The sequence below is a fragment of the Trichechus manatus genome, unplaced genomic scaffold (assembly GCF_000243295.1).
Source record: "Trichechus manatus latirostris isolate Lorelei unplaced genomic scaffold, TriManLat1.0 scaffold00161, whole genome shotgun sequence".
In the NCBI taxonomy this organism is placed as follows: domain Eukaryota; kingdom Metazoa; phylum Chordata; class Mammalia; order Sirenia; family Trichechidae; genus Trichechus; species Trichechus manatus.
Window position 1 is genome coordinate 1,929,894 of NW_004444097.1, and position 13,528 is coordinate 1,943,421.

Genomic DNA, 13,528 nt, shown 5'->3' on the forward strand with positions numbered 1-13,528 from the left:
TGCTCCTCACCCCCAGGGTGGTCTTGGGCATGTCATGCAATATCTTTGGGCTTAGTAGTCTCATTTATAAAGTGAGGTTGGTGTTACCTCTGTTGGTAACTAAAGGGCCACCCCCTACACCCATGGTTTCTCTCACCCTACCTCTTGTCTAAATTTGAGTCACAATAAAGTAAGAATCTTCACCTATAAGAAATTGTCTAATTGGTCAAATCAAGCGCATTGGACCACAGACCTAGTGTGTGCATCTTTCCTTTTCACCTTCTTTTCCCTTTGAGATGCTCACGTCTTCTAGGTAGTTGGACTGAAGGCTACTCCATTATTACCAACAGGTAGGATTATCTAGTGTTTCCCAATGTATGTACTTCCCCGTATATAATATTAGTTCAATAAAAAATAAGTGCAAGAGGAAAATTTTTCCATGATAAACAAGATTAAGAAACACAATGTTAAACAGATTTAACTTTTTTTATGACTGCTCAGAATCTGTAATATTTGAATGTACACTGGGAATGACCGATAGGAGAATAGTGTACAAAATACTTCCAGAATATTTTGATCACGGAACCATAACTTTAAAGCAACGTCTCAAGGGATCAGTGTTCCATAGAATATACTTTTGCAAATGCTGAGAGAGTTTTTACTAATTTTTGATTTTTCTAAACAGGTATCAACCATGTAATAAGTTTTCTATGTGAGGTTCAGTGAGGAAAAGTAATTTGTCCAGAGATGCGTTCACTGAGAATGGAAAATTTGAAACTTTTTTTTTTTTTTATCTACCTGTATACTATGTTACTTTCTACTGCTTCAGTTCAGAGATCTCAAGAATAATGTAATTTCTTGAATATTTCGTTTAAGAATTTACTCTAAGGTGCGATATGGGGAAGAAATCTTAGGCCTAAGTCATGTCCTGGTCCCTACTGCCTACCCAGGTCAGTTGTTCTGGTCTCTAACAATGCTCATACACAAAACAAAAGCAGAGTTTAGCTTTTTGACATCCAGTTTCTAAAAGGTTACCAATGCTGATTCAGAATCTGTGTATATGGAGGAAAAGATTGAAATTCTTATTCATGCTTGATTCATTGGACCAAAGGAGCAGTTGCCAAGGGCCCATCAAGCCTTTAAAGTGGAATGACTGGCAGTTCTCGGACGAGTACGAACATTAGAGTTTTGTCCTAAATGAAAGAAAACTTACTAAACTTCCTTTCTTCCAGTTTCCTTTACAAAAAAAAAAGGGAGTAAAGAAAAAAATGAGATAGCAAGTCTTTACTTGTGATATGTGACCTGCTTTTGCAGAAGTGCTAAGACTTTAACCCCATAACCTACCATTCAAGTTTCAGACTTTAATTTTTTGGAGTATCTTGCTTCCTACGTTCTATAGGCACCTGAGTGGCACAAGTGTTTGGTCTCCACTTCTAACCTAAAGACTGGCAGTTTGAACCCACCTAGTGGTGCCACAGAAGAAAAGTTTAGCAATCTACTTCTGAAAAATTATAACCAAGAAAACCCTATGGAGCTGTTCTACTCTGTGACACATAGGGTCACCGTCAGTTGGAATTGGCTTGGCAGCAATGAGTTTAGTTTTGTTTTTTACTGAATTCTATACCATTTTCTAAAGGAGCCCTGGTGGCTGCTAACTGAAAGTTCAGCGGTTTGAACCCACCAGTTGCTCTGTGGGAGAAAAGACCAGGCAATCTGTTCCCGTAAAGATTACAGCCTAGGAAACCCTATGAAGCAGTTCTGTTCTGTCATATTGACTCATATTCTGTCACTATGAGTCAAAATCAACTTGTCAACGGACAACAACAATACTATTAAAATAAAGGGAAATTTCTCTAGGTTTTACTCTGTCCAAACATTCATAAAACCCTAAATAGGTTTCAAATAATAATTCATCCAAGGGAGTATTTCTTCTTTTCTCACATTTATATCTTGATTTTGAAGCCTGGGGAACATGGAAAAAGGTGGAGTTTCTGAAAGTAGTCATAAGCAAATGGAGGTGGTTATTTGACCTCCCTTTCTTTGAAGCTACAGGCTGTGATTTTTCGGGGTTGGGCGATCTTGACCACTTAATATTTCATTGACCAAGTCATTATGTGCCCCAACCAGGACTGTTCAATTATGTAAAAAGCAGCCCTTTAAAAATCTAGCCATCTGGCAACGTGAATTTGGCAGGAAAAATGATGACCCAGTTAAACTTTTCATCAATAACGTTAAAGATCATTTAAAAATAACATACTATGTTTTATAAATATAGAAGTAGTGAAGAAAAATAGAATTGGATTCTGATACCAATGCTCATATAACCCCTGATAACATTTTAAAAAGTACATGATGAGAAAATTCCAATTGCATGTAAAGTAAAAATTAAATATAAATGTTTCCTCATCCAACCCTCCACAGAGGTAACTGCTATTAACAGGTTTTTTGTGTGTTTGTGATGCCTTATAAAAAATAGTAATAATTGACCAGCATGCATCTATCACTCTCTATATTTCTAGTTTATCAATTTGATAATCATTCAAATTTACAGCTTATTTAAAAAAAAATCACACCATACATCCTCTTCTACACCTAGCTGTTTTAATATATCTATATATCTTGAATTTCTTTCAATACAAATATAGACTCACTTTATTCCTTTTAATGGCCACATGATATTCTGTCTCAAGATCTATATTAATTTATTCAATTAATAGTGGAGGCAATTTCTAAAGTTACATTATACATAAAATTAGAAGATATTTTTCCTGATCTTTGTTTTAGCCCATTGGTAAGACAAAAGTAGTATATTTGCAAGACTATATATCTTTTAATTAAAATACACATGTATCCTTTAGATGTCTGATCTTAATTTGACAATCTTTTCAAATGTACGTAGTCTAAGTAGCCATTAGCATACATGGTAATTATTGATAGGATATCTGAAAGTCAGAATTGGCAATTGTTCTCCAAAAGCCATACTTACAGAAGATTTGGAATGGAAATTTCATTTTTCTGTGGTGAATTTGAATCAAAGCGGAAAACTTCAGCCAAATTTACTTAAAATCACAAATTAATGTTGTAATATGACAGTCAATGAGGTAAGACTAAGAAAAGGGTTAAAAGGAAACAATTCCTGAGTGGATGTTATATGCCAAGATTTGGGTTATCTTTAATTAACAGATCATTGTTATTGATTATTTAATAATGAGGTCCCCTGAGGTTATTTGCAGCCTCTGTGGGATGAGTAGTGCCGACAGTCAAGAGTGTTCATTACTCTCTTACATGTACTCCCATCCATAACAGTGCTGCCCCTATAACTCAGGATGGAAACAACTAGAAGGCCAAGATGGAGAGAGATTCATTCTAATGTCAACAGTAACCTGATAGGCCCCCACAAAAATTTAAAAGATGCATGAAAATTAAGTTATTCACCAAAATCTACCTATTTAACAAATTTCAATGTCAGCTTTGCTAATGATTGTGGACACCAGATACAAAGCTTAAAAAATAAAAAATTAGGACATATGCAAGGATAACTGAGAAACAGGTAAATTAAAATTTAAATGAGGACTTTCAACAATTGCATTGCATTTCTTCACTGACGGATGTTGGTGATTATCTGTTCTTTCACCACTTGGCTGTATGTACCTGTCAGAAAGCTTTGGAAATTTCACTTAAGAAGATAAGAAGAAGGTTAATCAGTCAGACCTTTCTGCTTTACAGACTGCTATTTTATCTCTGAAAGTGACATCCTCACCTGTGCCTCGGGGCGGGGGAAGGGTGATTATGAGCGTGAAATACTGAGCACAGTCAGGATTGAATAAATGATAGCTATTGTTATGATGCTCATTATTACCACAGTGTTAGTTTTGGCAATTCAAGCATTTCTAGCTTCTGTTAACGGTAGAATTATCAGTCATTGTCTTCCCTGATTTTGCTTTCTCTAAGTCTCCACCACCTCTCATAGAAACACTTCCATATGTTTGCTGCCAAATGCTTAAAGCAGCACTTCCATGTTTCTTAGACGCCTTAATGACATGCCACCTCATCCTCTGCTCTCCATCTTTTTCCTAATAAATCTGTGTTGACCATATGAATGTCATTCATGATTATATTGATTTCAAGGAGTAGTGGAAAGAGTGTGACATGAGATGTCAGGCAGATAAGGGTGCAGATCTTTGCTGGAGCCTGTACTGTTTCGGCAGTAGTAATTCCTGTGGCTCTTTGAGGACTAAATGAAGTAACATGTAAAAACCCACTGCCGGCAAGTCAATTTGGACTCATAGTGACTGTATAGAACAGAATAGATTTGCCCCTTAGGGTTTCTAGGCTGTAATCTTTACAGAAGCAGACTGCCACATCTCCCACAGAATGGCTGGTGGGTTCGTTTGAACCTCTGACCTTTCGGTTAGCAGCTGAGCTCTTAACCACTGTGCCACCAGGGCTCCTTGACATAATCTAAAATACGTAACAAAGTGCCTGGTCGATAGTAGGTGGTGAGAAAACATTATATTACTGCTCTGGCACCACCTCTGTCCCTTACATGCTTCTTTTCCTTCCTTTTGGCATCCCAGGGATCCTGTGGATCTAGAATAGTACTGTCCAATAGAACTATCTGTAGTGATAGAAATGTTCTGTATCTGTGCTGTCAGATACAGTCACCACCAGCTACATATGAAGGAGCCCTGGTGGCACAACAGTTAAGTGCTTGGCTGCTAACTGAAAGGTTGGTGGTTCAAACCCACCCAGCGGCTCTGTGGGAGAAAGACTTGGTGACCTGCTTATGTAAAGATTACAGCCAAGAAAATCCTGTGGGGCGGTTCTGCTGTGTCAGATGAGATCGCTGTTAGTCTAAAGCCACTCCGTGGCACCCAGCAACAGCTACATAGGGCTATTTAAATTTAACTTGGTTTAAAATTGAATTAAAAATTTAGTTCTTTAGTTGTACTAAACACATTTCAAGTGCTCAATAGCCAAAGGACAAGTGGTTACCATGTGGACAGCACAAATATAGAACATTTCCATCACCATAGAAAGTTCTATTATGGGACAGTACTACTTTAGAACAGTAGGTTATATAAATGTGTCCAGTGTGACTGCAGAACTGCATTTTTAATTTTAATTTAAATATAAATAGCCACTAGCTATCATATTGGTCAGCACAGTTCTAGAGTATTATAAGAGCTACTCAGCAGCCTTGCAGATTTTCGTTGACATTTGAGATTTTATCTGATGTCAGTGATTCTGATAAGTGGATAGATTAATCTGTCAACTCCATGTATTTGCAATGTGTTTTTGGGTCCTTTTTCACCATTATGGTTTGGCTTAACTCAGCCCATAGCTGATGTTCTTACATGCTTATCTATCCCTAGGTTTTAAATTTGAAACCCCTTATGTGTCCCATTGGATTTTACTGACCTCATAGATTTTTAAATTTAGCTACAAAATCAATGAAGGACTTTCTGTGGTATGCCTTACATTGTTTGCTGAATGACAAGATTTAGAGAAAGTGTATGAGAAAATGCCAGCCTGTAGCAGGAGGTCTTAACCACAGAGACACAGCACTCTGACATGCTATGATCATTTCCAAGGTGTATGGCGAGTAACTTGTTGCTATGAATAGAGTGTCAATGTTTGAAAACAATTCCTCTCTTTATTTTAAGAAATTAAAGCAGAGTTGTTATCACTGGTATGATGTCAGCATTAGTCATTTATATTCTGGTGTGCTCTCTTGAGTGAGAGGTGGTGTGGAGTTATGTCTGGCATGCTGGTGGCTCCACCTGTACCTGGGTTCACTTACGAGACTGGGTCACTGATCAGAATGGCATCCATGTGTGTCACCATGAGCAAACTCTTAAAAGCATCATAAGCAATACGATGTCAAGCAGTACATTATACCGATGCCTGGTCATGGAAACGGAACATTTCTCTTCACTGCCTGCATCTTCTTTAAATAAATAAATAAATGGCAGTGATTTAATAATTAGAATGTTTTAAGTGTAAAAAGTCTGACTTAAAGGAAAATGTTTTTGAGGTGAAATCAGGTGAAGGATTCATCTTGTTGACAGAACGGAAAGGTGATGCATTGGAGAGGTATTGGGGGGATTAGTTCAAAGCTGAGCTGCACAGAGTCTGGAAGGCTTTACAAGCAAAGAGAGGTTTAAGCATTTAATGGAAAAGGAGGAAAAGGTCACACGAAGATGTATCTGAAGGTCAGGAAGTAATATAGTATTGCCAGCAGCGTGCAGAATGATTATTTAACTGAGTTCCCTGAATGTGTTCAGGTTTATGTTTGTAGATTCTGAAGTTAGAATACACATAATGAGGGAGTTTGGCATCTGTTCTTGTCTGGTTTCTTTGCTTTACTTACGAGCAGAACAAAATTCTGATAGAAAAGACGATATGTAAGAAATTCTTGTTGGATGCTGCAATCTTTCGGACAAGATACAAATAAATGACCATTTACAAAAAACTGAGGAAAGCCGCCATCACTTCTAATTTGTCTTGTTATTAAGGTAGACCACATCAGAAAGTGTGTTTTCCAGTTTTCTCAGGATAGAGTCTGAGTTCATTCTAGGAAATGGCAGGTGGGCATATAAGACCCTGTAAGAGGGAAGCTTGACTAATGCAGTATCATCGGCCCGTTTGGTTTGTTCTTCCTTTGCTGGGATTTAAAAGCCCATTAGGGAAGAGCGCGTTCTGTCTGTAAGCAGTGAAAGCACATGATCTGATGACTGTTCTATAAACAGATGTAAGCTTCGTTTTAGACAGGAATACGTTTTCATTTATTTGGAGGCTAATTATAAATTGGAACGGTATTCCTTTTGATGGACAATTCAGTTGCATTTTAAATTCAAATTAACATCTGCTGTTTATACTTTTATTGTGCAGTCTACCTGAATCTAGACAGAAGCTATTAAAGATCTGTGGCTAGAGAATCTTTGTTCCCTGAAGAGTTTAAGGGAAAAGAGAGCATTCCCTAAACCCTCATTATTGGAACCAGATTGTAGTTGCCCTTGAAAAGAAAGGATGCTTTCCTTTGTCCACAAATGTATTAAATGGGGTTGTGCAAATTAGCATGAACACTTTTTGCTACAAAGTGGGCTGTTAAAATTGTTGGGCATTTTCCAAATTATATGTGTGTTTTGAATGACTATTGTATATAGGTATATATGGCATACATATATTTGTGTATGTATGCTATTCATATATTTTGTTCAGATATTACCTTATATAAGAATTTAGTTCATATATATTCATAACTAATTTAAATTCATAGATATGTTAATTCTATTCATACATGAAATCATTTATAGCTGCATTTCATATATAGAAACTACATATTCATGCATAGTAATATCTATCTGTAGATGGAGATACAGACATGCACAATGCCAGAATTCCAAAACTGATTGGAAATAATTAGATACACCTTATAGTATTGGATGTTTTGCTTTTCTCTAAACAGCTTTCATTCATGTAGAGATCACCTGACAATATAGATCTTGTGGGAGCTAGGTAATTATATGTTGCCAAATGCTTGAAGAATTTCTGTGCTTTTCCTATGAGAAGCATTTAAAACACAATGACAAAGGAGTAGAGAATCAGTGCCCAAGGATTATGTCAAAGTTGTGGGCAATGGCATATACCATATAATCCACTTATAAGTGTTATTTTTTAAATTATAGAATCATAGAATTGCCATTTTCTCCGAAAGTAATTAGGCTAAATTTGTAAAATAACAGGCAGTTCTTAAGGCATGACAGTCTGTCTGAAATTAGTCCTGATAGCTAATTTACAACTCTGCAGAGGCAACTGATAATATTAGATGGATGGTTGTTCTTATCTTTTAAAACTACTAGGATGATTTTTCATATTATTTAGAAGATTGTAATGCTAAATCAGCATAAAATTATGTAAAAAAAAATACTAGATTTTGCATAAAGATGTACTTAAATAAAGTCCCTGAGTGTTACAAATAGTTTGAGCTCAACTACTAACCAAAAGATTGGCAAGTCAAACCCACCTAGTGGTACCATGGAAGAAAGGCTTGATGATCTGCTTCTGTAAAAGATTATAGCAAAGAAAACCCTGTGGCATATCTCTACTCTGTAACACATGAGATTGCCATGACTCGGAATCGACTTAATGGCAACTGGTTTGACTTGGTTTGATACTTAAATAAGATTTCAAGGCTTTTGAATTACATATGTATTTATTATTTGACAGGATCTCATGAGGGGCGTAGAATTCAGAGATTCAACATTCCGAGCCCCTTGACTCCTCCCCATGCAGCATCAGATCCTGTCTTCAAATGCTGAATCCTGTGCACGCTCCCTAACAGCTGATCTCCCCAGAATTCTTCCTGGTCAACAAGTCAACAACAACCCAAGAGCTATCTTTAGATTTTTCTTTTGTTGTTGCCCAGAATGCTCCATAGCAGTTGGAAGGAAAGCCTGCAGGCAAGGTTGGGGAATTGCCAGAGAAGCCAAATGGCTGCCATACAGGACACACTGAGCCATCTTGCAGAGTAGCATGAATCTGGAATTAACAATGATGCCGTATCTTGCCCTAGGTCTTGCAGGATCAGAAACATGGTTTCTTTCTTCACCAAAACTGGATCTGTCTCCCAAGAAGAACTCACAATCACAAAGATTAAAAAACAAACATATATACACAAACACATACACACAATCCTTGGGTAGTAAATTTAAAACCACATTGCCAATTTATTGCTTCATAAGAGGAAATGTAACTGTGACAGACACCAGAATATTCCTAACAGCATGACCAGGACTCTTGTTAGCCAATTTAAAGGGAAGCCAATTCATAATCAGAAATTTGCTTGGAAAAAAAATGGAACTGAAGTCAAAGAAGTGGCTGGCTAGTAAAAAAAAAAAAAAAAAAAAAAAATGTTCCTTAAGGAAAAATAAATATGATACACATGAAAAACAAAGAGCCACTTCCTTAATTTTCAAAGAGCTTGTATAAATCAATAAGAAAAAAACTTAATAAATCAATAGCAACATGGGTGAAAAAGATAAATTCCTAACAGGTAAAAACAATTTACTTAAATAGACATTCAAATGACATATGAAAAATTATAAACATCACAAAAAATTAAATAAACAAAAATAAGACACAATTTTTTATCCTGTGAGTTTGACAGAAATTTAAAAGTCTGTTAAATACTTAACATTTGATGAGAATATAACGAAGAAACAAGGTAATGTAAGTGGAGCTAGAAACTGGTGTGACATTTCTGAACTTGGCATTATTAATCAGACATTTTCATTAATTGCACCTTTGACCCAGAAACTTCACAACTAAGGATTTACCCAGATGAGATGCTTGCAAAATTGTACTAAAATATTCAAACACGATGTATCTTGTAATATCAAACAACTGGGAAACACCATAAATCGTCATCCACAGGGGACTAAATAAAGTTAATGTGTTGAACAGAATACAATACATCTGTGAAAAGAATAGAATAAATCTGTTGATGCTGGTATAGACAGAGCTTCAGATGTATTATTAACTGAAAAGCAAAGTATGTATTGTGTATTGCCCTTTGTGTAAGTATTTGTAATATTCATATGTGTTTTACCTCAAGAGTACAGATAAAAAGAGAAGTTGTAGGAGGTAGCTAACTTTCATTTTATACCTTCCTATACTATTTGAAAAATCTTATACCATTTGCCTGTATTTCATTTAATTAGAATTAGGTATATATTTAAATAGATACATTATATATGTGTGTGTATCACACACACATTTTTACAAAGTATGCCTTGAAAGGATCTTTCCCACTACAAGGATAACCGAACCAATTGCTCTCATGTTGACCCTGATTCATGGCTACCCTGTGTGTGTCAGAGTAGAAGTGTGCTCAATAGGTTTTTCATTGGCTGATTGTTTTGGAAGTAGATTGCCAGGCCTTTTTTCGGAGGTGCTTCTGGGTAGACTCAAACCGCCACCTTTCGGTTAGCAGCGGAGCACGTTAACCATCTCCACCACCCAGGGACTCCACTGTAACAGTCACTGCATCTAAAGTCTATTAGCTGACATTTTCTTTTCTAATTGGTCAATGAGTTTTACGATTCCAAAATGCTCTTCTACTTTCACTAATTGCTGTTTATGTGAGTTTGGGCAAATTAAACCTTTCTGAGCTTCTGAGTTGTTGTTCTTGCTGTTGTTTGTTTTTATAGGTGACCTAAGGGACATGCCTGTGTCACAGAGATGCTCTGAGGTTTAGATAATAAAATTTCTGTGCACATAGTTCAGTGCCTGGAACCTAAAGGATGAGCCATAAATGCTATTTTTCACCTTGTCCAACACTTTTCTTTTTTCCTTTTTTTTTCTACTGTTGTAATTAAATGAAGTTTACATTTCAAGTTAGTCTCCCATACAGAATTTTTTTTTTAACATACATTATTATGAGATCCCAACCGCTCACCCCATTCTGCCACAGCACACTCCTCCCCTCCGCCCCTGATTCCCCATGAACATTCAACCAGCTCCTAACTCTCTCTGCCTTCCCATCTCACCTCTGGACAGAAGCCGCCCCTTTGGTCTCTTATATCTACTTATCTAAGAGGCACATTCTTCACAAGTATCGCTTTATGTCCCACAGTCTAGTCCAATCCCTGTCTGAAGGGTTGGCCTTGGAAATTGTTTTAGTTCTGGGGTGATGGAGAGACCAGGGGCCATGCTTTCCGGGGTGCCTCCAGTCTCAGTCAGACCATTAAGACTGGTCTTCTTACTAGAATTTGAGTTCTGCATCCCATCGTTCTACTGCTCCATCAGGGACCTCTGTTGTGTTCCCTGTCAGGACGTTCATTGGTGGTAGCCAGGCACCATCTAGTTCTTCTTGTCTCAGGCTGATGAAGTTTCTGGTTTATGTGGCCCATTCTGTCTCTTGGGCCAATACTTCCCTTGTGTCTTTGGTGTTCTTCGTTCTCCTTTACTCCAAGTGGTTGGGACCAATTGATGCATCTTAGATGGACGCTTGCAAGCTTTTAAGACCCCAGATGCCACTCACCAAAGTAGGATGCAGAACATTTTCTTAATAATGTTTGTTATGCCAATTGACATAGATGTCCCCTGAAAGCATGGTCCCCAGACCCCGCATCCCTGCTACTCTGTCTCTCAAAGTATTTGATTGTATTGAGGCAACTTCTTAGCTTTGGTTTAGTCCAGTTGTGCTGGCTTCCCTTGTAGTGTGTGCTGTCCTTCCCTTCACCTAAGATCATTATTATCTACTATCTAGTTAGTGAATAACCGTCACCCTCCCTCCCCACCCCCGTAACCATCAAAGAATGTTTTCTTCTGTGTTTAAACCTGTTCTTGAGTTCTTATAATAGTGGTCTTATACAGTATTTGTCCTTCTGCAACACTTTTATTTTTCCCCTCAGTAGCCTTGCTCTCCTTCTTCATTATGTCTTTTGTATCACGTGAGGCTCTGCCCTTGGAACCCAGAGTTGGAGTGAATACCATTATTACTATAGGTAACCTCACAATGGGTCAAATATGCTCTTCTGAAGTGGTTTGAGAATCTAACCGCCATCTATAAAATTGTTTCCAGAAAGTGATTCACAAATCAAGTTTTGGAACACAATCCTTTGAAAATTGGAGAGTTCCTGGACTGTGACTAACAACATCAAACAAAAATGCATTCTTTCTCCATTTTGCGTATTATCAACAACTCTGTCATGCTTTTCATTGCCTTCAAAGAGTGTGATTGAGTTCTTGATAACAACTCTTTCAGTTTAAACACTATGATTGCCAAAGTAAAGTGTTCATGGAGGTTATGTGTGGTTTGTATGTAGAGAACTGGACATGCAAATTTATTGAGCACTTGCTGTGTGCCGAACACTGTGTCAATTGTCGGTCATACATTATTTCATATTATCTTCATAATAACCCTATGAGGCAAATATTACTCTCTTCGTTTTGTAAAACAAGAAGGAGGCTTGGAGAGATTAAGTGATGTGGGCGAGGTCATGTAGCTTATAAGTGGCAGAATCAAAATTCAAATACAGGTCCATCTGATGCCAAAGCTCATGGTTTTCCCAATGATTGCTAACTGCTTGAGGTTTGCCTCTCCAGTGATTTTTACATTTTGTTTCCAAAGCTGTTCTTTATTTTTTCCTGACTGTCAGTATTGGCATTGTAGCATTTCTATCACTAACCCATATATAGTCCTCCTAAGTAGTTACCCTTTGATGATCCTATTATTTTCAGCTTTGAATTTTTTTTTCTTTTTGATACCATGTGTTTTTGTTAATGGAAGTATGCTGAGTCATGGGGTGTGTTTAAATTTTTGGTTGGTAATAGGGATTTTGAGAAACATTATCTGGGACTACATGCTTACCACTAAACTTTTTGCGTCCTCAAGTGTGCTGATTGATGGGTAATGGTCTGTCCCAGTGAATCTTGGTTGCTGAAAATATGGGGGGCGCCTTCCATCAGGTTACATGGGGAGCCTATGTTTTTCCAAATATAAAAAGAGAAAACCAAAACCAAACCCGCCAGGGCTCCGTAACTATTATACAGGAGGAAACCATAAATATGCTCAAGGCTTATCTAGGGTACTAAAGCCAAAAAAGACAAAATTTTTACCCAGTCACACATTCAGTTTGCACTACCTTACTCGCAAGCCTCATAGTCCAGGTATTTTGCTTTGACTACATTTCTGTTGCCTTTCGCAGTTACGCAAGTTCCCACGAAGGGCACCAAATACTTCCAGCAGGAAAAGTATACTCCCAAAGAACCCCAGAGGCATAAAAGTGTCCACGGGTCACCAGAGAGTTAAGATTGCTTCTTAAAGAAGTAAGCTTTTTCCACCTTGATAGAATCATTTTTCAGTGACCGTCTTATAGAAGATTTCTTCTTTGGTTGGCAGGAACCATTATTGTCTGGGGTAGTTGGCCATGCACTTGTCAAAGGATCTGGAGTTAGGAGTGGACTTTCGATAAGGATGGTGCATCAACATGCTCACTGCTGTTCCCCATGGCCGCAAGAAGTGGATCATGAGTCTCAGACCCCTGCCCATTCACAAAAGCACATTCGTTAAGATTCCATCATGCGGTTAGAGGCTACCAGCTCATAAGTACTGCTGTTCTAGCCTGGTTAAATACAAGGTATTAGGAAACATGATACAGGATCCGTAAGAATGTGTTACTTGTTACCTGTTTCTCTTTATGAACTGTAGTCACGTCCCTCTTTGTGTATTGTATCTAGGTCTGTAACTCCTTCCTTGAGCGTTAGTCCTACACACAAAAGAAGTTAGTCTTTTGTGCTATGTCAGTTCTGGATTTTCTGTTGGAATCTCCCACTCATTTTACAAGCATAAGAAACTTTATGGTTTTATGCACCCAAATTCCTTTCAATATCGTGTGTTGTACTGAAGCCAGATGGAATTATATTCTATAAATTACTATATCAATTATCTATTGCTGCATAAAAAATAACCCTAAAAGGTAGCTGTTGAAAGCAACATCCATTTAATTAGCTCATGATTTTTTGGGTCAGCAATATAAGC